This window comes from Scyliorhinus canicula, chromosome 11 (genome assembly GCF_902713615.1).
Source record: "Scyliorhinus canicula chromosome 11, sScyCan1.1, whole genome shotgun sequence".
NCBI lineage: Eukaryota > Metazoa > Chordata > Chondrichthyes > Carcharhiniformes > Scyliorhinidae > Scyliorhinus > Scyliorhinus canicula.
This window is the reverse complement of record NC_052156.1, coordinates 124,093,530-124,117,740: the sequence shown is the minus strand read 5'-3', so window position 1 is coordinate 124,117,740 and position 24,211 is coordinate 124,093,530. Positions and strand designations below refer to the sequence as shown.

Below are 24,211 nucleotides of genomic sequence, written 5' to 3'. Positions count from 1 at the left end.
AATCCTCCACCTCAACATTTTGTCGTTTTTAATTTTGCCCCGTTGTGCGTTGTTGAACATAAAGGCGACCAACCTTTGGTCGGTGACGAGGGTGAACCTCGTGCCGGCTAGGTAGAGCCTCCAATGCCGCACAGATTCCATAATGGCTTGCGCTTCCTTCTCAACAGGAATGTCGAAGCTTGAAGGCGTGGAGGGTTCTAGAAAAGAAGGCTAATGGCCTGCCCGCCTGGTTGAGGGTGGCGGCCAAGGCGACGTCTGACGTATCGCTCTCTACCTGGAAGGGGATGGACTCGTCCACCGCGTGCATCGCGGCTTTGGCAATATCTGCCTTGATGCGGATGAAGGCCGAGCAGGCCTCTGCCGTCAGGGGGAATATAGTGGCTTTGATAAGTGGGCGGGCTTTGTCCGCATAGTTGGGGACCCACTGGGTGTAATAGGAGAATAGCCCCAGGCAGCGTTTGAGGGCTTTGAGGCTGTGGGGAAGGGGAAGTTCCATGAGGAGGCGCATGTGGTGGGGTCAGGCCCTAGGATCCCGTTTTCCATGACGTAGCCGAGAACGGCTAGCCGGGTTGTGCGGAAGACCCACTTCTCCTTGTTATATGTGAGGTTGAGGGATTGGGCGGCCTGGAGGAACCTCTGAAGGTTGGCGTTGTGGTCCTGCTGATCATGGTCGCAGATGGTAACATTGTCCAAGTAATGGGTATGTAGCCCGCACCCTGTACTGGTCCACCATTCGGTCCATCGTTCTCTGGAAAACCGAGACCCCATTAGTGACGCCGAAAGGGACCCTGAGGAAGTGAAAGAGTTATAGGTCGGCCGGCTGCTTCAAAAGCAGTGTAGTGGCGCTCTTCCGGGCGGATCGGGAGCTGGTGGTAGGCAGACTTCAGATCTACCGTGGAGAACACCCTGTACTGTGCAATCTGGTTGACCATCTCCGCTATGCGGGGGAGGGGGTACGCATCAAGTTGCGTAAACCAGTTAATGGTCTGGCTGTAGTCCACAACCATCCGATTCTTTCCCCCGGTCCTGATAACCACCACTGTGCTCTCCATGGGCTGTTGCTGGCCTCAATGACCCCCTCCCTCAAGAGTCACTGGACCTCCCATGCCTTGTGCACTGTACCACCTGCTCTGGTGGCGACGGGCTTACAGTCGGGGGTGAGATTCGCAAAGAGCGAAGGGGGGTGACCTTGAAGGTCGCGAGGCTACATACAGTGAGAGGGGGTAGGGGTCCGCCAAACTTTAGGGTCAGGCTTCGGTGACTGCATTGGAAGTCGAGTCCAAGCAGTAGGGGGGCGCAGAGGTGAGGGAGGACATACAGTTTAAAATGGGCATACTCAGCACCCTGTATTGCGAGGTTCACGACACAGTAGCACCTGATCTGTACCCAATGGGATCTGGAGGCAAGGGAGATTGTCTGGGACGCGGGGTAGATGTGGAGGGAGCAGCGTCTTACCGTGTCGGGATGGACGAAGCTCTCTATGCTCCTGGAGTCGGAAAGACAGGGGGTCTCGAGCCCAATGACCCGGACGGCCATCATCGAATTCTTCAGATGTTTTGGCTGTGACTGGTCAAGGGTGACTGCGCTGAGCTGCGGGTAGGCTGCATGGTCGGAGGTATCGGGGTCACAAGATGGCCACCCCCATTGGTCGCACGTGTTGGTTGGTGTTGAAGATGGCGGCCAATATGGCCGCCCCCAGGTGTCGCACGTGTCGGGCTGAGTTAAATATGGTCTCCCCCCCCCCCCCCCTCCCCACGAGCTGCATGAGGCAGATGACGCGTCTGAAGAGGGCGGTACCGGCAGGCATGCAGCCACATTGTGGGGTCGGTGGGCCTGTGAGTCCGTGGATCGGGCCTGGTAAGCTTTTGACTTTGGGGCTTTGGATCGGGCCAGACAGACTCTGGCAAAGTGTCCCTTTTTGCCGGTCGCTGCATGTCGCAGTGCGGGCCGGGCAACGCTGCCAGGAGTGTTGGCCCTGACCGCAGAAGTAGCAAGATGGTCCCCCAGGCTGAACGGCAGCCGCGCGGCACAGGCCTGGTACATAGTCGGGTCTGGTGAAGGCCGTGTCTGTGGTGCCCACGAGGGGCTCTGGTAGGCCTCCTCTAACAAGGTGGCTAGTTTTACCGTGTCCTGTAGATCAGTGGCCCCGTTTTCCAGCAGTCGCTAGACCGGACCCCAGCCACGTAGGTGTCCTGTATCATCAGCTTCACCTGCTCATCGGCCTTCACATCCCTGTAGTTGCAGTTGCGGGCGAGTAGCGTCAGGTTCTCTAGATACTCGACCAGCGATTCCCCGGCGCGTTGACGTCGGGTAGTGAGGAGGCGCCACGCGAACATTTCGTTCACGGGCTTCACAAACTGTCTCTTTAGAATCGCAACCGCCGCTTCGTACGTGACTGCATCCTCAATTATACCCGAGATTCAGTGGCTCACCCGGGCGTGGAGGAGGCGCAGCCTGAGGGTGTCGGAGGGAGGCGTTGCAGAGGAGTAGAGGCAGGCCTCGAAACAGCGGAGCCAGTGGGAGAATATTTCCTTAGCTTCTGCTGCTCGTGCAGCGAGTTCCAGTTTATCAGGCTTCAGAGCGGCTTCTATAGTGATGTCTTTGGATAATAAATTGATGTACCGTCAATTCACTACAAGATGATGAGAGCGAGTGAACATAGGCTTTATTATCCAAGAACTTGCCTGCCTGTGACTGCTGTAACAATGAGCGCCGCCCATGGGCGGCAGGTCTATATACTGCCAGGCCCCGGGAATTGGAGGGGGGGGGGGGGGGGGGGGGGAGCCAGAGGCGGAGCCCACCACTGTTCCAGTACAATACATGGAAGGAGATCGTATTACCATTCCTTAGCCATCGGCCACAGTACTATACAGACAACTTATATTGTGGTGAATACATTCACCACACTGGGTTTTATTTGCTCTTCTCTGAGCAGTCTTTTTGGAGAGAGAACCTTTCAGGGTCGAACTGAAACACCTCTGATCAGATTGGAGTCCAGAACCGACTGACTCGTCGAACAGACCTGGCTCCTACCGTTAACTAAATCATCTGTACCTAAAGAAAAAGGTATCCTTTTGTGTCTTCTTACAAGATGTCCCTTGACTTGTTTAGCCAGGACCAAACACAATGGCCGAGATTCCCTGAAGTCCCGGCCAAGTGCTGATGCCGGCATCAAAAACGACTCGAGCGATGCCGGCGTCAACGGGCCTCCAGGCCCAGACATTCACCCCTTCCTAGGGGGGCTAGAACGGCAACAAAGTGCTGTGCACTGCTCCGGCGCCGATTGCTGGCCCGCCACAGCCTGCGCGAGTCCGCACATGCGCGCCACGCCGGCCCCCAGGCAATTTTGCGGAGTCCTACAGGGGCCCAGTGCGGCAGAACATAGGCCCCCAGTCACAGGCAGGCAAGTTCTTGGATAATAAAGCCTATGTTCACTCGCTCTCATCGTCTTGGAGTGAATTGATGAGCCCGGCCGCCGATCGGTTACCCCGATCGCGGGCCTGGCCACCGTGGAGGCCCCCCCTGTAATCAGCTCCCCCCGCCCCTCACCAGGACGGACCCCGTGGCCAGAACAGCGAGGTCCCGCCGGGTAGGAACATACGCAAACGACGCCGGCGGGACTCGGCAGTCACTCAGCCCATCGAGCGCGATGAATCATCGGGGGAGAGGCGCTCTTGAGGCTTTGTTAAGAGTAGACAGCTAACTGCGAACATTAGATGACTGCTGAACATGATAATGATCCCATCTGGGGAGAGAACCACAGAGGTGATAGTCTCACTGGATGCAAAAAATGCCTTCGACAGAGTCGAGTTGAAGTACCCCATTGAGGCACTAGAGCGGCTTGGACTAGGATCAGGGTTCACCCAATGTCTGTCTATGTATCTACATTATGCATTTATCATATGTCCTGTTTTTATCATGTATTGAACGATCTGTACGCAGATCAATACTTTTCACTGTACCTTGGTACATATGACAATAAATCAAATCAAATCTTCCTTTTAGAGACGCACCTGAGGGAGAAGGACCAATGCGGGTAAGGAAGGGCTAGGTGGGACAGATGTACCATTCATGTTATGAGATAGATAGATAGAGAAATACAGCACAGAACAGGCCCTTCGGCCCACGGTGTTGCGCCAAACTTTTGTCCTAGGTTAATCATAGAATTTTGGACAATTTTTCATGGCCAATCCACCCAACCTGCACATCTTTGGACTGTGGGAGGAAACCGGAGTACCCGGAGGAAACCCACGCAGTCACGGGGAGGATGTGCAGACTCCACACAGACAGTGACCCAAGTCGAAATCGAACTTGGGACCCTGGAGCTGTGAAGCAATTGTGCTATCTACAATGCTACCGTGCTGCCCTTAAGAAGTTAACCTACACTCCATTATTCTACCCTAATCCATGTACCTATCCAATAGCCGCTTGAAGATCCCTAACTTTTCCGACTCAACTACTTCCACAGGCAGTGCATTTCATGCCCCCACTACTCTCTGGGTAAAGAACCTACCTCTGACATCCCCTCTATATCTTCCACCATTTATCTTAAATTTATGTCCCCTTGTAATGGTGTGTTCCACCCGGGGGAAAAGTCTATGACTGTCTACTCTATCTATTCCCCTAATCATCTTATAAACCTCTATCAAGTCGCCCCTCATCCTTCTCCGTTCTAATGAGAAAAGGCCTAGCACCCTCAACCTTTCCTCGTATGACCTACTCTCCATTCCAGGCAACATCCTGGTAAATCTCCTTTTACAAATTGTATTTGTACTTGAGCTTGTTTTCAAAGCTTCCACATCCTTCCTAAAATGAGGTGACCAGAACTGCACACGGTACTCCAAATGTGGCCTGACCAAGGTTTTGTACAGCTGCATCATCATCTCACGGCTCTTAAATTCAATCCCTCTGCTAATGGACGCTAGCACACCATAGGCCTTCTTCACAGCTCTATCCACTTGAGTGGCAACTTTCAAAGATCTATGAACATAGACCCCAAGATCTCTCTGCTCCTCCACATTGCCAAGAACCCTACCATGAACCCTGAAACTCTAACAAAGAGTCATCGGACTCGAAACGTTAGCTCTTTTCTCTCCCTACAGATGCTGCCAGACTTGCTGAGATTTTCCAGCATTTTCCCTTTCGTTATGAGATGAGAGCTAGGACGGTAGCCATACTGATAAGTAAGAGGATGGTGTTCAATGTGACTAAGAGGGTTATAGACCCCAGGGTACGTCATGATCAGCGGTGTTCAGACGAGGCACCAGTGATCTTTGTCAACGTGTGCACTCTCAACAGAGACGGCACTGAGTTTGGAAAGAAGATCATGGCGCAATCCAAGACATAGAACGCACCGGCTGATCATTGCAGGGGACATTAACTGTGAACAGGACCCATGGGTGGACAGGACCCACGGACGGACAGATTGAACCCCAGAATGGGAAAACGACAGGTATGGCTCGAGAACGGAGGACATTCATGGAGCAGATGGGAGCTGTGGATCCATGGAGGTTCATGCACTCAGGTGAGAAGGAGTTTTCTTTCTTCTCGCAAGTACACATGGTCAATATCCATATCGACTTCTTTGTAGTGAAGGATTTGGTGCTTCCAGGGATAGTAAGAATGGAATATTCCGCGATTGTAATCTCTGACCATGCTCCACACTACATGGATGTGAGGTTGGAGACGGGTCGTACCAAATGCCCCACATGGAGGTTGGAAACGATCCTCTTGCCGACAAGGTCTTCTGCCAGAAAACATCACAGGCCATAGACAAGTAGTACATTACTAACAACCGGAACAGAGAGGTCTCACCCTCCACATTCTGGGAGGCACTGAAGGCTTGGATTAGAGGAGAAATTATCACCTATAAGGCATGCAGAGGCAGGGAAGAGAAGACGGCTAGGCAGCAACTGATTGACTGAACTTTGGGCTCTTGTTTTGTTTAGGTTTGTTAGAAGTAGACTTTAGTAGTTTTGGTTTGCCTCACTTCTAATTGTATTTGTACTTGAGTGTGGTTGTATTCAAGGGCGATGGCGTTGGGAGGAGGAGGATGTGAGGTAGTTAGCTGACGGTGTCTGTAGATTTTTCTTTGTCCAATCCTTTGACTTGGTTGGGTGGCCATGTTTGTTTGCTGTACCTTTTAAGTATTCTTTGGGTAAAGTCTCTTGGTGGAAATGGCTGCAGATTTGGGAAGGGAGGGCGGGGGGGAGACCCCAATCCGCTTGGTCACCTGGAACGTTAAGGGGTTGAATGGCCCAATTAAAGGACTTGAGAGTATTTGCTCACGTTCAGAGTTTCAACTGCAATATGGCGTTTTTGCAAAAGTCCCAATTGCGGGTCAGAAGCCAAACTAGGCTGCAAAAGGGGTGGGCAGGAAAGGTTTTTCATTCTGTTTTCAATGGTAGGGCCAAGGAGGGAGGAAGGGGGAGATGATATTAATCAATAAAAAAGTCCAATTTTTGCCTCTAAGATTTTAGCTGACCCCAGTGGCATATATGTTATTCTCTGTGGCTCCCTCGTGGGCACCCCGGTGGTTATTGTTAATATTACGCCCCGAGTTGGGAAAATACAAATCTTATTGGTACCCTGCTGGCCACCCTCCTTGATTTAGACTCACATCAGCTTATTTTGGGTGGAAACCTGAACTGTAATTTGGACCCTAGATTGGATTGTTCCAAGCTTAAATCTCTTGGTACGTCGGGGGTGGCCAGGGCTGTGTTGTCTTTCAAGGAGCATATGCGGGGAGAAGGGATGGGGGTTATAGATCCTTGCCGCTTCTTGTACCCAAACGATAAAGACTTTTCGGTTTTATTACATGGTCATCAGGTATGTTTGAGGATTGTTTTTTTTGTTGTAGGTAAATCTCTCCTCCCTTCAGTGGTAGCAGTGAAGTACTCAGTGATTGTTATTTCGGACCATGCCGAGCATTTTGTTAATTTGGCATTACAATCTGGTGCCACACAACTTCCACCATGGAGGTTAGATACAACACTATTAGCGGATAAGACTACCAGTACTCACTTAATCCTACCCTGGAGTTGTTGGCAAGTAGGAGAAAGCTGCAAACACAGTTTAAATTGACAGGGCGGTAAGCCAGATGTGACGCTCAAGGGGCATGTGTTACAGATACGGGGAGAAGGCCAATTGTCTTTTGGCTCACTGGCTTAAACAGCAGGTGGCCTCCCGGGAGATCACACAGGTAGGCAATTCAAGGCTGTAACATCATTTACACCCCTCAGGTTATTGCGGCTTTTGAATCGGTCTACCATGATCTTTATAGATCGGAGCCTCCTGTGGATGGGTAGGTCATGTCTGACTTTTTGGACTTCCGGTTTGCGGCTATGCGGAGCTAAGCCGCACATTCGGCAGCTCCCGCTTTAATAGGACTTGTGGGATCTTTTAAGGGCCCCAAACGGCGCTGATTCGACGATTCCCGGTGGGTAAAGGGGTCTGGAGCAAAACCCCCCGAGATTTATGGTGCGGACCTGGAGTGGGGCGAGGAGAAAAACGGCAGCAGCTCCCCTGGAAAAGCGGAGGAAGGTGGACAAAATGGCGGCCGGTGGAACCCCTGAGGAGTGGAGGCAGTGGGCGGAGGAGCAGCAGGCGGCCCTTCTGCGCTATTTTACGGAGCTGAAAGGGGAGTTGCTGGAATCCCTGAAGGTTACTACAAGTAAGCTGCTGGAGACCCAGACAACCCAGGGTGCAGCGATACTTGAGTTGCAGCAGCAGGCCTCTGAGCGCGAGGATGAGGTCTCGGCCCTCGTGGGGAAGGTGGAGAGGCACGAGGCGCTCCACAAAAAGTGGCAAGATCGTTTCGAGTAGATGGAGTTTCGATCAAGGAGGAAGAACTTGCGGATCCTGGGCCTCACGGAGGGGCTGGAGGGGTCGGACCTGCCGGCCTATGTGGCCGTGATGCTGAACTCGCTGGTGGGGGCAGGATCCTTGCATCTGCCCCTGGAGCTGGAGGGGGCCCACAGAGTACTGGCCAGGCGGCCTAAGGCGAATGAACCCCCGCGGGCGGTGCTGGTGCGGTTCCATCGGTTCAGTGACCGGGAGTGTGTGCTGCGATGGGCCAAGAAGGTGAGGAGCAGCAAGTGGGGGAATATGGTAGTGCGCGTCTACCAGGACTGGAGTGCAGAGGTGGCTAAGCGGAGGGCCGAGTTCAACCGGACAAAGGCGGTGCTCCACAGCAAGCAGGTGAAATTCGGCATGCTGCCGCCTGCGCGCTTGTGGGTCACCTACAAGAACCGGCATTACTATTTTGAGTCCCCGGAGGAGGCATGGGCCTTTGTGCAGGCTGAAAAGTTGGACTCAAACTAGGGATTGGGGGCTGTGGGGGGTTTTTGTATCACTGTTTATGCTGTTGCTGGTTATTCTGTTTGGTTTTTTTTCCCCGCTTTCGGATGATGTTGGTTATGGTTTTGTGTTTTAAGGGGGGTGTTGGGGTCTGTGGTTGATCTGTTTTTGTTTGTACAGGGTTGGTAGATGGGTTGGGACTGCTATTTGGGAGCTGCGTTGGGGGGGGTGGGGTGGGGCAGTGGGAAAGCGCGGGCTTTCCTCTGGTTTCCCGCGCTGCGGGACGAGGGGGGTGGAGCTGGAGGCAAGGGGCGTGGATATCAGTTCCGTTTTCCCGCGCTGGAGGGGTGCCAAGGAGCTGCTGCAGGGGGGGGAGGGGTGACCCCATATCGGGAGGGGTCGGAGTTAGGGCGGGAGCTGCCGGGGTCAGCAGAAGTCAGCTGGCTCACGGGAGTACTATGGAGGGAGTGTCGCGGCTAGGAGGGGTCCTAGCTGGGGGGGAGGGGGGATACTGGGTTGCTGCCGGATTGGCCAGGGAGGAGCTGGTGTGGGTCGGGGGGGTTGGGGTGAGGTTCTATCGCTGTGGGAAACGGGCCGAGTGGGGGGTGCTGGCCAGGGGCGAGCAGTCGATGGGCTATGGCTAGCCGACGGGGGAGGGGGGGGGGGGGGGTGCCCCCTGATCCGGCTGATCACGTGGAACGTGAGGGGGTTGAATGGGCCGGTTAAGCGGGCCCGGGTGTTTTCGCATCTGAAGGCGGACGTGGCCATGCTCCAGGAGACTCACCTGAAGGTGGCGGACCAGGTTCGTCTGAGGAAGGGGTGGGTGGGGCAGGTTTTCCATTCAGGGCTCGACTCGAAGAACCAGGGGGTGGCGATCCTGGTGGGGAAGAGGGTGGCGTTTGAGGTGTCTGAGGTGGTGGCTGATAGTGGCGGCAGATATGTGATGGTGAGCGGTAAGCTGCAGGGGGAGAGGGTGGTGTTGGTAAATGTGTATGCCCGAAATTGGGATAATGCTGGTTTAATGAGGCGTATGTTGGGCCGCATTCCTGACCTGGAGGTGGGGGGCCTGATCATGGGGGGGGGACTTCAATACAGTGCTGGATCCCCTACTGGATCGTTCTAGTTCAAGGACAGGCAGGAGGCCGGCGGCGGCCAGGGTGTTGAGGGGTTTTATGGACCAGATGGGAGGGGTGGATCCCTGGAGGTTTGGGAGGCCGAGGGCTTGGGAGTACTCTTTTTTTCTCCCACGTGCACAGAGTTTATTCCCGTATTGATTTCTTTGTCCTGAGTAGGGGGCTGATCCCGAGGCTGGAGGATGCCGAATATTCGGCTATAGCGATTTCGGACCATGCTCCGCATTGGGTGGATCTGGAGATGGGGGAGGTGCGGGACCAGCACCCGCTTTGGCGTCTGGACGTGGGGTTGTTGGCTGAGGAGGAGGTGTGTAGGAGGGTCCGGGGATGTATCGAGAGGTACCTCGAGGTCAATGATACTGGGGAGGTCCGAGTGGGGATGGTGTGGGAGGCTCTGAAGGCAGTGATTAGGGGGGAGCTGATCTCTATCCGAGCCCATAGGGAGAGGGGGGAGAGGAGGGAGAGGGAGAGACTGGTGGGGGAGCTGTTGAGTGTAGATAGGAGGTATGCGGAGGCCCCGGAGGAGGGATTGCTGGGGGAGCGGCGTAGCCTGCAGGCCAAGCTTGATTTATTGACCACCAGAAAGGCGGAGACACAGTGGAGGAAGGGGCAGGGAGCGGTCTACGAGTATGGAGAGAAGGCGAGCAGGATGCTGGCGCATCAGTTTCGCAAGCGGGACGCGGTTAGGGAGATTGGTGGAGTGAAGGATAGAGATGGGAATGTGCTGCGGCAGGGGGCAGAGGTCAATGGGGTCTTTGGGGACTTCTACTGGAAACTGTACCGGTCAGAGGCGCCGGGACCGGGTGGGTTTCCGGTTGAATTTTATAAGAAATACGCGGACCTGTTGGGCCCCCTGTTGGTTCGGACCTTTAACGAGGCATGGGAGGGGGGTGTTTTGCCCCCGACGATGTCACGGGCGCTGATTTCCCTGATCCTGAAGCGGGATAAGGACCCCTTGCAGTGTGGATCATATAGGCCAATTTCACTGCTGAATGTGGACGTCAAGTTGCTGGCGAAGATCTTGGCCACTAGAATAGAGGTCTGTGTGCTGGGGTTGATACATGAAGATCAGACGGGTTTTGTGAAGGGGAGGCAGCTGAACACTAATGTGCGAAGGCTGCTAAATGTGATAATGATGCCGGCGGCAGAAGGAGAGGCGGAGATTGTGGTGGCATTGGATGCGGAGAAGGCTTTTAACAGGGTTGAGTGGGGGTACTTGTGGGAGGTGTTAGAGAGGTTTGGGTTTGGGGAGGGGTTTATTAAATGGGTGAGGTTGCTGTACGAGGCCCCGATGGCGAGTGTAGTGACAAACGGGAGGAGGTCCGAGTACTTCAGGCTCTACCGTGGGACGAGGCAGGGTGCTCCCTGTCCCCTTTGTTTTTTGCGTTGGCAATTGAGCCTCTGGCCATGGCGCTCAGGGAGTCGGGGAAGTGGAGGGGTCTGGTGCGGGGTGGGGAGGAGCACCGAGTGTCGCTTTATGCAAATGACTTGCTGCTGTATGTAGCAGACCCGGTGGAGGGAATGCCGGTGGTGATGGAGATTCTTGCTGAGTTTGGGAGTTTCTCAGGCTACAAGTTGAACCTGGGCAAGAGCGAGCTGTTTGTTGTACACCCGGGAGATCAGGAGGAGGGGATTGGTAGGCTCCCGCTAAAAAGGGCAGTGAGGAGTTTTAGGTACCTGAGGGTTCAGGTGGCTAGGAGTTGGGGGACTTTGCATAAGCTTAATTTTACTAGGTTGGTGGAGCAGATGGAGGAGGAGTTTAAGAGGTGGGACATGCTGCCGCTGTCGTTTGCGGGTAGAGTACAGTCCGTGAAAATGACGGTGCTCCCGAGGTTTTTGTTTTTGTTTCAGTGCCTCCCCATTTTTATTCCGAGGGCCTTTTTTAGGAGGGTGAACAGCAGCATCACGGGATTTGTTTGGGCGCACGGGACTCCGAGGGTGAGGAGGGTCTTTTTGGAGCGGGGCAGGGATAGAGGGGGGCTGGCGCTGCCCGACCTCTCTGGGTACAATTGGGCGGCTAACGTCTCGATGGTACATAAGTGGGTAATGGATGGGGAGGGGGCAGCATGGAAACGGATGGAGATGGCGTCCTGTGGAGGCACGAGCCTGAAGGCACTGGTAACGGCGCCGTTGCCGCTCCCTCTAACGAGGTACACTACGAGCCCGGTGGTGGCGGCTACCCTCAAGATTTGGGGGCAGTGGAGGCGACACAGGGGGAAAGTGGGGGGCTTGGTGGAGGCCCCGCTGCGGGGGAACCACCGGTTTGTCCCAGGGAACATTGATGGTGGGTTTCTGGGGTGGCACAGGGCGGGCATAAGGAAGTTGGGAGACCTGTTCATTGATGGGAGGTTTGCGAGCCTGGGTGAGCTGGAGGAGAAGTTTGAGCTCCCCCAGGGGAATATGTTCAGGTACCTTCAGGTTAAGGCGTTTGCTGGGCGGCAGGTGGAGGGGTTCCCTTTGCTGCCCCCGCGGGGGGTAAGAGATAGGCTGCTTTTGGGGGTGTATGTCGGGGATGGGAAGGTGCCTGACATCTACAAAGTGATGCAGGAGGTGGAGGAGGCGTCGGTAGAGGAGCTGAAGGCTAAGTGGGAAGTGGAGCTGGGGGTGCAGATTAAGGAGGGGACATGGGTGGACGCCCTGGAAAGGGTGAACTCCTCCTCTTCATGTGCGAGGCTCATCCAGTTCAAGGTACTGCACAGGGCTCATATGTCCGGGACGAGGATGAGCAGGTTTTCTGGGGGTGAGGACAGGTGCATCAGGTGTTCGGGGAGCCCAGCAAACCATGCCCATATGTTTTGGGCATGCCCGGCACTGGAGGAATTCTGGAAGGGGGTAGCAAGGACGGTGTCGAGGGTGGTAGGATCCAGGATCAAACCAGGCTGGGGACTCGCGATATTTGGGGTTGGGGTGGAGCTGGAAGTGCAGGAGGCGAAAGAGGCCGGTGTTTTGGCCTTTGCGTCCCTAGTAGCCCGGCGGAGGATCTTGTTGCAATGGAAAGATGCAAGACCCCCAAGCGTGGAGACCTGGATCAATGACATGGCGGGATTCATTAAGCTGGAGAAGGTCAAATTCGCCCTGAGCGGGTCGGTACAGGGGTTCTTTAGGCGGTGGCAGCCTTTCCTCGACTTTCTGGCTCAGCGATAAGGAACTAGGTCAGCAGCAACCCGGGGGGGAGGGGGGGAAAGGGGGGGGGGGTTTCAGGGGGGTATTGTTTATGTTAATTTAATTATTGTTAATTTATTTCGTTGTTTATTGGGTTTGGGGGGGTGGGGGGGTTCGTTATATGCGTTGTTACGGGTGCCGGGGAGGGGGGGGGGGGGGTTTATTATTGTTATTATTATTATTGTTCTGTTGTTATACATTTTTCAAAACATTTCAATACAAAATAATTTTTTTTTTTTTAAATGTCTGACGTTTTGGATGCCCTACCCATCCCAATTGTTCAGGTGGAGTTGATCGGTGAATTGGAATCGCCATGAAGGCCTGATAGCATTTTAAAATGCATTGAACTGATGCAATCTGACAATACACCTGGTCCAGATTGCTTTCTGATTACATTTTATGAGGTTCTCGGAGCAACTGATAATTCTGGATATATTCAAAGACTCCCTATCCCAGGGATTGTTACCCTGTAGGGTCTTTGATTCTTGAGGAGGACAAAGACCCAAAAGATTTTGGTTCGTTCCAACCTATCTCACTGTTGAATGCGACATCAAGTTTCTTGCCAAGGTGTTAGCACTTTGGCTGGAGTCCTGCCTCCCAAATATAATCTCGGAGGATCAGACGGGCTTCATGAAGGGTCGACAATTGTTGGCCAATATATGCGGCTGTTAAATGTGGTCTTTTTCCCCTCCTCGGTGTCCGAACCAGAGGAGATTGTTTCTTTGGATGCTGAAAAGGCATTTGAAAGAGTGGAGCGGGAGTATTTAGTTGAGATTCTTGGGAGGCTTGGCTTCGGCCACAAATTTATTTCTTGGACTCAGCTACTGCATAAGGCCCCCCACTGCAAGAGATGTACGAATATCCTGAGTTCTGGTTATTTTCTGTTGAACAGGGCCACAAGGCAGGGCTGTCCATTATCCCCGCTCTTGTTTGCTTTGGCAATAGAGTCGCTTACTATAGCGCTGAGATCCTCTGTTAAGAAGGGAAGATTAAATCGGGGAGGGGTGGGGTATCTGGTGTCCCTTTAGGAGGATGATCTACTTTTCTTTTTTTTTTAAATATCATTTTTATTGGAATTTTTTACAGAAAATGTAAAACATAACGACAAACAATGAAATGCAACAAAATAACCCATAATAACTGTAACACCCCCAGACCGTATGTATCACATCCCCCCACCCCCCCCAACCCCAATGAACAACAAAAGAACTTAAAAATAAATTAAAATTAAATAAACAAACATAGTCATTGTTGATCTACTTTTCTATGTTATAGACCCAGTACCCTCCATGGACGACATAATGAAGCAGCTTAGCAATTTTGACTCCTTTTATGAGTACAAGTTGAACTTAGAAAAGAGTGAATATTTCAAAGTCAACCCCACAGGTGGGGAGTCCAACTAGGGACATTACCCTTTCGTCTTGCCAAGACTAGCTTTCGTTACCTGGAAGTACGGGTGTCCCACAACTGGGCCTCATTTTATAAACTAAATTACACTAGTCTGGTTGGCAATATGAAAGCAGATTTGCAGTGGTGCGACAACCTCGCCCTATTCGTCAGGGTTCAGGCTATTAAAATGAATGTGCTCCTGAGATTTTTATTTCTATTTCAGTGTCTCCCCACTTTTCTCCCCAAATCTTTTTTTGCTAAGTCAATAAATTGATGTCCTCCTTTATTTGGGCGGGAAAGACTCCCAGAATCCGTGGGGCTGTGCTCCAAAGAGACAGACAGTCGGGGGGACGGTTTGGCCCTCCCCAATTTTTTTGTTACCATTGGGCAGCTGAAAAGGTTAATGTGGTGAATCAGAGTAGCGTAATTCACACTGTATTACTATGTCTCTGTAAGCTCGGCACACGAGCAGTTGCGCTGCTCTGCCACTAGGGGGAGATGTACGGGAGTTTGTACTGGGCTCCACACTTGGCTCCACCCACGGCTCCTCCCCCCTAACCGGAAGTATAAAGGTTGATGCTGAGAGCCTGCCTGCCAGTCATCTGGAGTTCATCGTTTCACAGGCAGGCCCTGTTGTAAGACGATTAAAACCACTGTTCACTTCTAACCACGTGTCGCGTGAATTGATGGTCTCATCAGTTAATAAATCAAATCATACAAGTTTATGTATAAAACCTAGACAGGCTTTAAAATAAAACTTTAGCGCTCACATGGACTGCTTGAGAAGCTTGAATTCCCACAGACAGAACAAGCTGGCAGAAGGCTGTTACCACAACAACCAATAAGTCTCAAAGACCTTTTAAAATTATGGCAAGGATATACAATGTGATGTGAGTAAGGGACACCACAGATAATGCATAGTTCTAATTTTATGTATGTCCAGTAATAATAGAAAGTGCAGTCAGCTACATGCTTGGCCATATTATAATAATATGTATGTGCTTTAATTATGATCGGTAATTATACTCATATGCAATGCAGCATGTAATTCTATTTGTTAGTTGTGAATGGACATAGATAATTTCAAAACAAATGTATTCTTTTGATTGGGATATGTTAATTGCTTGAGATAACAGAGAAAAGTATAATTGACCTGTATTTTCTGTGTTCAGGGAGCCAGCAAGCCATCTAGTGGCAGCTGAGATTCCCTGCGACAGCTTGAATAAATATGTTCATGAGCTGAAACTCTGGGTGCTCTCCATGAACATGAAAGGAGGATGGAGGGAAGGTTTGAAGGGTGGGGGTTGATGTGTTATCTGAGTTCGTCGAACATAGATTGCAATTGGGTGCATTAAACGAGAAGCAGGCTTCCGACACAGCAGATGGTCCAACTCTGTTTTATTGAACTTGCTGATTGCTGTACATAATCTGCTGTGGGTTGACACTCTCTTAACCTAACTGATAACCTCCTTGTAATGAACTCCAATTGGCTTTATTGGTTGGCCAATTGGAGTATGAGCTCCCTCAATGATAGCTCATTGAGGGGGCCCATATAAGCACCTGTGTAGGCTTTGTGAGCCAGTCTTAAGTTGACTGGACTGCTAGCAGCACTGTTTGTAGCTGCTCCTGTAATATCGTTATTGTAAATAAATATTGGTGTGGTGACGGAACTCCTGCCTCCCGTGGATTACTACACTCCTACTGGCTTGACCAGACTAGCTCTCTACCACATGGTGATGATGTTCACTGGCTTGTGCCCTCTAACTATCTCAGTAGCTGTGTCCTGTGAGAGAAGGAGAGTCTTAATGCCCTGTGGGCTTTATAGTGATGGTGTTCTGTCTGGTGATTGGTTGTTCTGTGTCGTGTGTGTTCATTGGTTATCCTGTGTGCCAATCACTGCCTGTCTGCGTCTGATGATATACATGAGTGGATATTATGACAGGGGTGTGCAGAGCACATAAGTAGGTGCTCTAGGAGGTTGGGGGGTGATGGGTAGGGGTAGGGAGGTACTGTACGGGGATTGAGGGGCCGGAAGAGGGGGGGCCCCCAGGGACCCTATAGCGGGGTGTCCTCACTTGGGGGGAGTAGTGCCCATGTGTGTGGGTGGAGTAGTGCCCATGTGTGTGGGGGGTGAGATTGGGTGCTGGGGGGGTGTGGAGGACGCACAAACTCACTTAGAAATCAGGGCACCCTTTCAAAATGGCAGCCCGATATTTGAGTTCAGCTCCCCATGCTAAAACAAAAATTCTAAGTGTGGGCTAAAACGGTGAGAAACTCCCCAGGGCCATTGTCATTGAATCATGATGGGCAACTCATCGGCAGAGCCGGCGGGAAATGCCCTGAAAAACCCGCCACAAATGAACTTAGAAATCTTTTTAAAGAATCGTGCCCTCTAACCCGGAGTGTCGTCTGGTCAGTTGGTGAGTGAAGGACGCTTTACTTAAATAACTACTGGTGAAGCTCATACAGAAGCAACCAACACTCAGAAGATTTTGTTGTGGTTTAGTGATCCCAGTTCCATATGGGGACAAATGTAAGCGTGTTCCTACACTCCAAAAAAGAAATCTCGTGGAGACAAATGTCTGAGACAGTGCACATAGCACATAAAAGTAGCAGCATACCTAAGCCAGAACAAGGAAAATGTGAAGTTGGTGCAGTACTTACCATTATTAGTGTTGTCGCTGTGGTGGGTAAAGTTTGCATTGGCGTTAAAAATGCCCTGCCAGGGGACGGCATGTGGCGCAGTGGTTAGCACTGGGACTGCGGGGCTGAGGACCCAGGTTCGAATCCCGGCCCTGAGTCACTGTCCGTGTGAAGTTTGCACATTCTCACCATGTCTGCGTGGGTTCCCCCCACACAACCCAAAGATGTGCTGGTTAGGTGGATTGGCCACACTAAATTGCCCCTTAATTGGAAAAGAAAAATAATTGGCTACTCTAAATTTAAATAAAAATGCCCTGCCAAAAATCCAGAGTGCCATTCCTGCAATAAATCAGTATGCTGGGACTTCTGGTGACAGGGATGTGCTGAGCAGTCACACATCAGGTGGCACTCCTCTGAAAGACAGAATAATACAGTAACTTCATACTTGTGACACTAAAAGGTTATTATTATTATTATTATTAATAGGCATGTTTAGCCAAATTTAGCCTTCAAAATCAGACTAAAACATCCCCTCCCCCTCAATAATATGAAAAACAGGAAGGATGCTGGGAAGCAGCAGTTTGAGAGGCCGCTGAGACACTAAAAATGGCAGCAAGGGACAGGAGCTACGAGCAAGCGGAATAGCAGACCCACAGGGCAAGGGGTCCCCGGCCACTCCCAAAAGAGGGAGAGGGAGACAAGCGAACCGAAAAATAACCTCCCTCCGTGCCAGGTGATGGGTGGAAGACGTTCCTCACCAGAGAACTGAAGGAGATGAGAGACGGCATTAAGGCCAAAATAAAGGCAGCAGTCAGGGTGGCAGTGGTGAAAGAGCAAGCCACCGTGCAGGTGGCCCTCGACAGTGTGGGGAAGAGATTGAAAGACAGGGGAGCATGATAAAGAAGCTGGAGAAAACTCCGACCGACCACAGCGACCAAATCGTTGCCCTCAAGGCCGAAATTAAGAGGTTGGTGACGACCCAGTGGAGACAGAAAGGGAAGGTGGAGGGCCAAAAAAATCAGTCGAGACAACAGAATATCAAAATAGTGGATCTGCCAGAGAAGTAAATAGATGACAATCACCTCCTGTAAGATATGTGATCTTACGAAGTATGCTAAAACAACAAAACTGGGGGCGGGGGAACCGAGGAAGGAGTGGGCAGGGTGAGACAAAGCCAATGGAAAGTTCTTGGGCGGCATTATCCATGGCCTGACGCTAAAATCGGGATCGGCGATCAGCCGGAGAATGGCTTCCGACGGCGGCATTAGGACAGGCGTTGATTTGAAGTCGGTTGACGATGCTCCGCCCCGTCCAAATTGGCACCATCGGCACGCAGTCGCAATGCCAATGACACATCACCAGCCAGTCCACCCGTGATGCTCCGCCCCCGCTGGGCCGAGTTCCCAACGGCGCTGGCCATGTGCGGTCAGGAAGCTGGCGTGCCAGCTGCGGACAGTGTCAGCGCCGCCACACTCAGCTGGGATCCATGCCGCTGGCCGGGGAGCATCTGCTAGGGCTGAGGGGAGTGGTGGGGGATGGCCGGGGGTGGACTGTGGGGCTGGAGTCAGTGGGTTCGCAGTCCAGCATGGCCAGCACCACGTTTCCCAGCGCGACCAGTGGGGGCGTAGGCGTGAGTGGCTGCAGCTTATCAGCCCTGTGCATGTGCGGCCCGGAACCTGCCGATTCTCCGGCCATTCTCTGCTCGATCCACGAGTGCTCCACGCAGCACCGGTGCTAGCCCCTCATCGGTGCCGGAATCGGTGAGGGATTCGTTCTGATTTCCCCGTCGTGGAGCACCACAGATTATCAGTTGGCGCTGGCACTTAGCCGCAGAAACGGTGAATCCAGCCCCCTGTATATTGTACCCGATCTACATACCCTTATCTATTGTACAGCGTATAAAATGAATAACTGCTCGATCTAACTGCTTCTTGAATACATACAGAGCGGAATTCTCCATTTGAGAGACGAAATGCTGGCACCGGGACTGAATTGCGAGCGTTCGGACCTGTAAGCAGCGGTGGTCCTGGAGCAATTCAGGACATGTTCATGGCGAGCACCAGTGCCACATGGAACTAATGCAATTCCAATGCATGCCGTCGTGTGAAACGATGAGGTTGCAATCTGCACTGGAGAGCCTGACAAGCAGGAGCTGCATATCAGCACTCAACTCCCCAAACACCCTCATCCGAGCCAAAAAGATGAAACATTGCGCTGGAGCATGCCCATCCGTTGATGGGTCAGCTGGGGATGGAGGGTTCCTAGGGGGGTGGCACACTAAGTTTATATAGGCAGTTGGCGGCATGTGCAGCAGCATGGCTCCCTTGCAATGGCAATGGCAGTCTATGCCCGGCAACTCTGCCTCCATGACCCACCTCCTACCTTCCTCCTGCTAATCCTCCTCGCTAACGGTAATTCCGCCAGGCGGAGGCGGAGCCCTGGCAGGCGCCCTTCGGCCAGTGGCACAAATGACAGCACAATATACAGATGTTGAACACTTTTAGTACCCTTCTCTCTCCCTCAGTAATCACGGTGCTTGACTCCCGATTTTCAATACCACAAGTGAACCTCGCCGTCGGTAATTCCACCAGGTGGAGCATCATGGAAGGCACGGTGAATGTCGAGTCGGGCCCGTTAATGATATGCCAACAGCCTTCACTGTACAATTTGCATGCCCACACTGGCGTGTGGCGTGGAACACATTCACGCTCTCAGGCATCGGAGCATGTCATTCTGTTCGGTGACTGGCAACAGCCTCAATTACCGGCTGACAGGTAAATCTCCGCCCAATTGTGATGCACGATTCCAGTGTCTCTGGACCGAGAATCCCACCCACAATGATTTGGCCTCAACTACTTCCTGTGGTAATAAATTCCTTAGGCTCACCACTCTGTGGGTGAAGATATTTCTCCTCATCTCTGCCCTAAATGGTCTACCCCGTATCCTCAGACAGTGACCCCAAGTTCTGGACACACCCACCATCAGGAACATCCTTCCTGCTTCTGCCCTGTCTAGTCCTGTTAAAATTTTATAGGTTTCTATGAGATACCACTCATTCTTCCGAACTCCTGCAAAGTCCTAACCAATTCAATCTCTTCTCATGTCAGTCTCACCAGCCCAAGAATCAGTCTGGTAAACCTTTGCTACACTCTTTCTAGAGCAAGAACATCCTTCCTCAGATAAGGAGACCAAAACTGCACACAATATTCCAGGTGCGGCCTCACCAAGGCCCTATATAATTGCAACAAGACATCCCTGCTCCTGTACTCAAACTCTGGCAATGAAGGCCAGCATGCCTTTTGCCTTCTTTACTGCCTGTTTTACATGCATGCTTACTTTCAGTGACTGGTGTTCAAGGACACTCAGGTCTCGTTGCACATTCCCCTTTCCTAATTCATAGCCATTCAGTAATAGTCTGCCTTCTCATTTTTGCTACCAAAGTGGATAACCTCACATTTGACATTATACTGCAGCAGCCATTCATTTGCCCACTCACTCAACTTGTCCAAATCACACTGAAGGATCTCTGCATCCCCCTCACAGTTTATCTCCAAGCCAATTTAGTATCATCTGCAAATTTGGAGATATTACATTTTGTTCATCATCTAAATCATTAATATATATTGTGAATAACTGGGTTCCAAACACCAATCCCTGCAGTATCCCATTAGTCATTGGCTGCCAATTGGAAAAGGAGCTGTTAATTCCTACTCTGTGTTTCCTGTCGATCAACCAGTTTTCTATCCATCTCAATACACAACCCCTAATCCCACCCGCTTTAATTTTGCTCACTAATCTCTTTTGTGGGACTTTGTCAAAAGCCTTCTGAAAGTCCAAATATACCACATCCACTGGCTCCCCCTCATCAACTCTACTAGTTACATCCTCAAAGAATTCCAGTAGATTTGTCAAGCACGAGTTCTCCTTCATAAATCCATGCTTTTTAAAATGTTAATAATCTTTAGTGTCACAAGTAGGCTTACATTAACACTGCAGTGAAGTTACTGTGAAAAGCCCCGAGGAGCCACATTCCGGCACCTGTTCGGGTACACGGAGGGAAAATTCAGAATGTTCAATTCACCTAACAAGCACGTCTTTCGGGACTTGTGGGAGGAAACCAGAGCACCAGGAGGAAACCCACGCAGACACGGGGAGAACATTCAGACTCCTCATAGACAGTGACCCAAGCCGGGAATCAAACCTAGGACCTGGTGTAAACCTGCCACTGTTTTCTAAGTGCTCTGCTATAAAATCTTTGATAATGGATTCTAGAATTTTCCCCACAACCAACATCAGGCTTACTGGTCTATAATTCCCTGTTTTCTCTGGACCTCCCTTTTTAAATAATGGAGTTACATTAGCTACCCTCCAATCTTCAGGAACGGTTCTGGAGTCTATAAAATTCTGGAAGATGACCACCAATGCATCCACTATTTCTAGAGCCACTTCCTTAAGTACTGGGATGTAGATTATTAAACTCTGGGGATTTATCAGCCTTCAATCCCATCAATTGCCCCAACACCATTTCTCTATTAATATTGATCTTCAGTTCCTCCCCCTCACTAAACCCTGCGATCCCCAACATTTCTGGTATCTAATTTGTGCCCTAATTTGTGAAGACAGAACTAAAGTATGTATTTAGTTGCTCAGCCATTTCTTGGTCCTCTATTATACATTCCCCTGTTTCTGACTGTTATTGTCTTCACCAATCTTTTTCTCTTCACGTACCTTTCGAACCTTTTACAGTCAGTTTTTTTATGTTTGCTGCAAGCTTACTCTTGTACTCTACTTACCCTTTCTTAATCAATCTCTTGGTCTTTCTTTGCTGAATTCTAAACTGCTCCAAATCCTCAGACCTGTTGTTTTTCTTGGCTAATTTGTAAATTTCTTCCTTGGATCGAATACAATCTCTAATTTCCATTGTAAGCCATGGATTGGTCACCTTTTCCATTTTACTTTTGTGCCAGACAGGAATAAGCAATTGTTGCAATTCCCCTATGTGCTCCTTGAATGTTTGCCATTGCCTATCCACTATCATCCCTCTAAATAACGTTCCCCAATAAAAGCGGAGTCAGATGCAAAAATTAGACCCCCCCCCCCTCCCCCCCCGATCAGCCGCGCGCCCGAGCATCTGACCGTGCGGATCTAACCCCCGGCCGCCTATAAACCCCCCCCCCCCCCCGTGTACGATTCCCCCCTCCCCCCACCAGGGCGGCCGCAATCTAAGTCCGCAGCCACCACGCCAGCATCCCGACCGGCAATAGGTAGTTAGTTCGTCAGTAACTCGGCCGGTTGGGAGCGGAGGATCGCTGGGCGGACCTCTGTCAATGGGCCCCTAACCGTGTGACATACTCTGTGATCACGCCAATATTCGGATCCCGGAGGTGCCGGGCCCGATTTCGGCGTGGAAGTGGATTTTCCGCCCCTGCGCCGAATGCGATTTTGGCGCGGGGCTGCGGAGAATCCAGCCCATAGTGTTTACAAAGAACATTGAGCTATATATTTAAACCAAAGCTAGTTTATTTTACACTGCTTGAAATGGTTTGAACACTTTACTGAGTAACAGCTAACAAAATAATAGCATTGAATCTATGTTGCAGTAATTAATTATCTCTCTCTAATACAACCAACACTTAACTCAAACTCAGACTATCCTTCTCCATCAGCTTCTCCCAGAATGCTTAGAGACACAGCCTTTTATAAGACTACTCAGTGATGCCATCTAGTGTTGAGATACATGAACATCTTGATAACCCTTTACTCTCCTTAGATTATACATATCATTACAGCCATGTCTGAAAGCAACTGATCTTGAGACAGTAAGGGAGACTGAGGAGGAATATCATGAAATCAGACCAGAAACTTCAATCAAAGTTTTACTAAAGCTCCAACCGAGTGTATCAGTCTGGATTAGAGAGGCAGATTAGAGAAGGCCAAGTACTCGGAAAGACAAAAAGCCCGAGATCTTATCTTTTGAGACTGAAAATGGGACAGTGAGAAGAAATAAAAGTGCACTTATATCGACAAGAAGACCCATCAATGGAGTGGACTATATATGATCAGGATGACAATCTGAACATAGAACCAATAGTCCAAGAATTAAAGAGAGAAGACGGAGAACATGAATCCAAGCAACGTCAGAGTTCTGAGACCAAGATCAGAGAGACTGGTAAAACCATCACAGTGTTCATCTCTATAAACCAGAGATGAAGTCAGAGACTTTGGGAAGGAGATTTAGGATAATTCAAACAGTATTTATGGGAGTCAAAGACGTGGCCGGGGTGGAGAATGTAGTACAAAGCTTAATGGTGAATATATAGCCTATATCATCAGTGACAAAGGATCACATGATAACAGAGCATGGAGAACGGCAGCACGGTAGCACAAGTGGATAGCACAGTGGCTTCACAGCATCAGGGCCCCGGGTTCAATTCCCCGCTGGGTCACTGCCTGTGCGGAATTTGCACGTTCTCCCCATGGCTGCATGGGTTTCCTCCAGGTGCTCCTGTTTCCTTCCACAGTCCAAAGACATGCAGGTTAGTTGGAATTGGCCATGGTAAATTGCCCTCAGTGACCAAAAAAAGGTGAGGAGGGGTTATTGGGTTACGGGGATAGGGTGGAAGTGAGGGTTTAAGTGGGTCGGTGCAGACTCGATGGGCCGAATGGCCTCCTTCTGCACTGTATGTTCTATGTCTATGTCTATGTCTATAACAAAAGTTCTATGTTGAGCCATGTGCTAACTTTGTATTGAAAATAGTTAGTATTATCTTTAATAAAAGATAGAATTTACCATCAGCTTTGCCTCCAGCAGTATCTATCAATGCAGACCATGACAACCCCACCTCAGATTGATAATGATGATAACAGACTCTGTAACTGAAACTTTGCGGGGAAAGTGTAGCTGAAAACTGATCTACATGAAACAAGGGGGCACAATGTCAGGATGAGGGGTTAATCATTTAGGATGTTTTCAATCAGAGGGTTATGAATCTTCAGAATTCTATAACCCAGAGGATTGTGTGTGTGCCATCATTGAATATATTCAAGGCTAGGGTAAATGGATTTTGGCTCCCTCAAGAAATCAAGCGATAAAGTGAGCAGGTAGGAAAGTGGAGTTGAGGCAAAAGATCAACCATGATCATATTGAATGGCAGAGCAGACTTGCAGAACCAAATAGTCTATCCCTGGTGCTATTTCCGATATTCTTACATGCTGGAGACCTTCAGGTCTGCTAGAAGCGACATTCAATTTCCAGTTTAGCAACTGAAAAGTTCTCAATCGCAAGAAGCCAGGAGCGTCTTGGTTTTTGCAAATAATCCTTTTCCTGGAAATCCGCAGTGTCAGCAAACTGATCAGGTGAGTGCCCCTCACATGCCATCTTATTTTCAAAAGAATTTGAGCGATAGAATCATAAAAATATAGCACATCATACTTGCATTATTACTAATTCTTTAATTCAAGATGCTCCCAACCCCATTTCCAACTATATTGACCTGATTTTCCACGGAATGGTAATCATTGTCAAACTTTTCCATGCTTAGAAGCTGTTCTGCATTTTTTGGCGAGTCTTCCGAGCCTGGCTTCCC

At 50.6% G+C, this 24,211-nt stretch overlaps 1 protein-coding gene and 1 long non-coding RNA gene across 3 annotated transcripts in view; one reads left to right on the top strand and one right to left on the bottom strand.

The window, feature by feature from the left end:
* ccdc87 (coiled-coil domain containing 87) overlaps positions 1–24,211 on the bottom strand; it is a 174,548-nt gene that overhangs the window by 45,577 nt on the left and 104,760 nt on the right. The window lies entirely within an intron of this gene.
* Positions 1–24,211, top strand: part of LOC119973353 — a 90,970-nt gene that overhangs the window by 23,170 nt on the left and 43,589 nt on the right. The window lies entirely within an intron of this gene.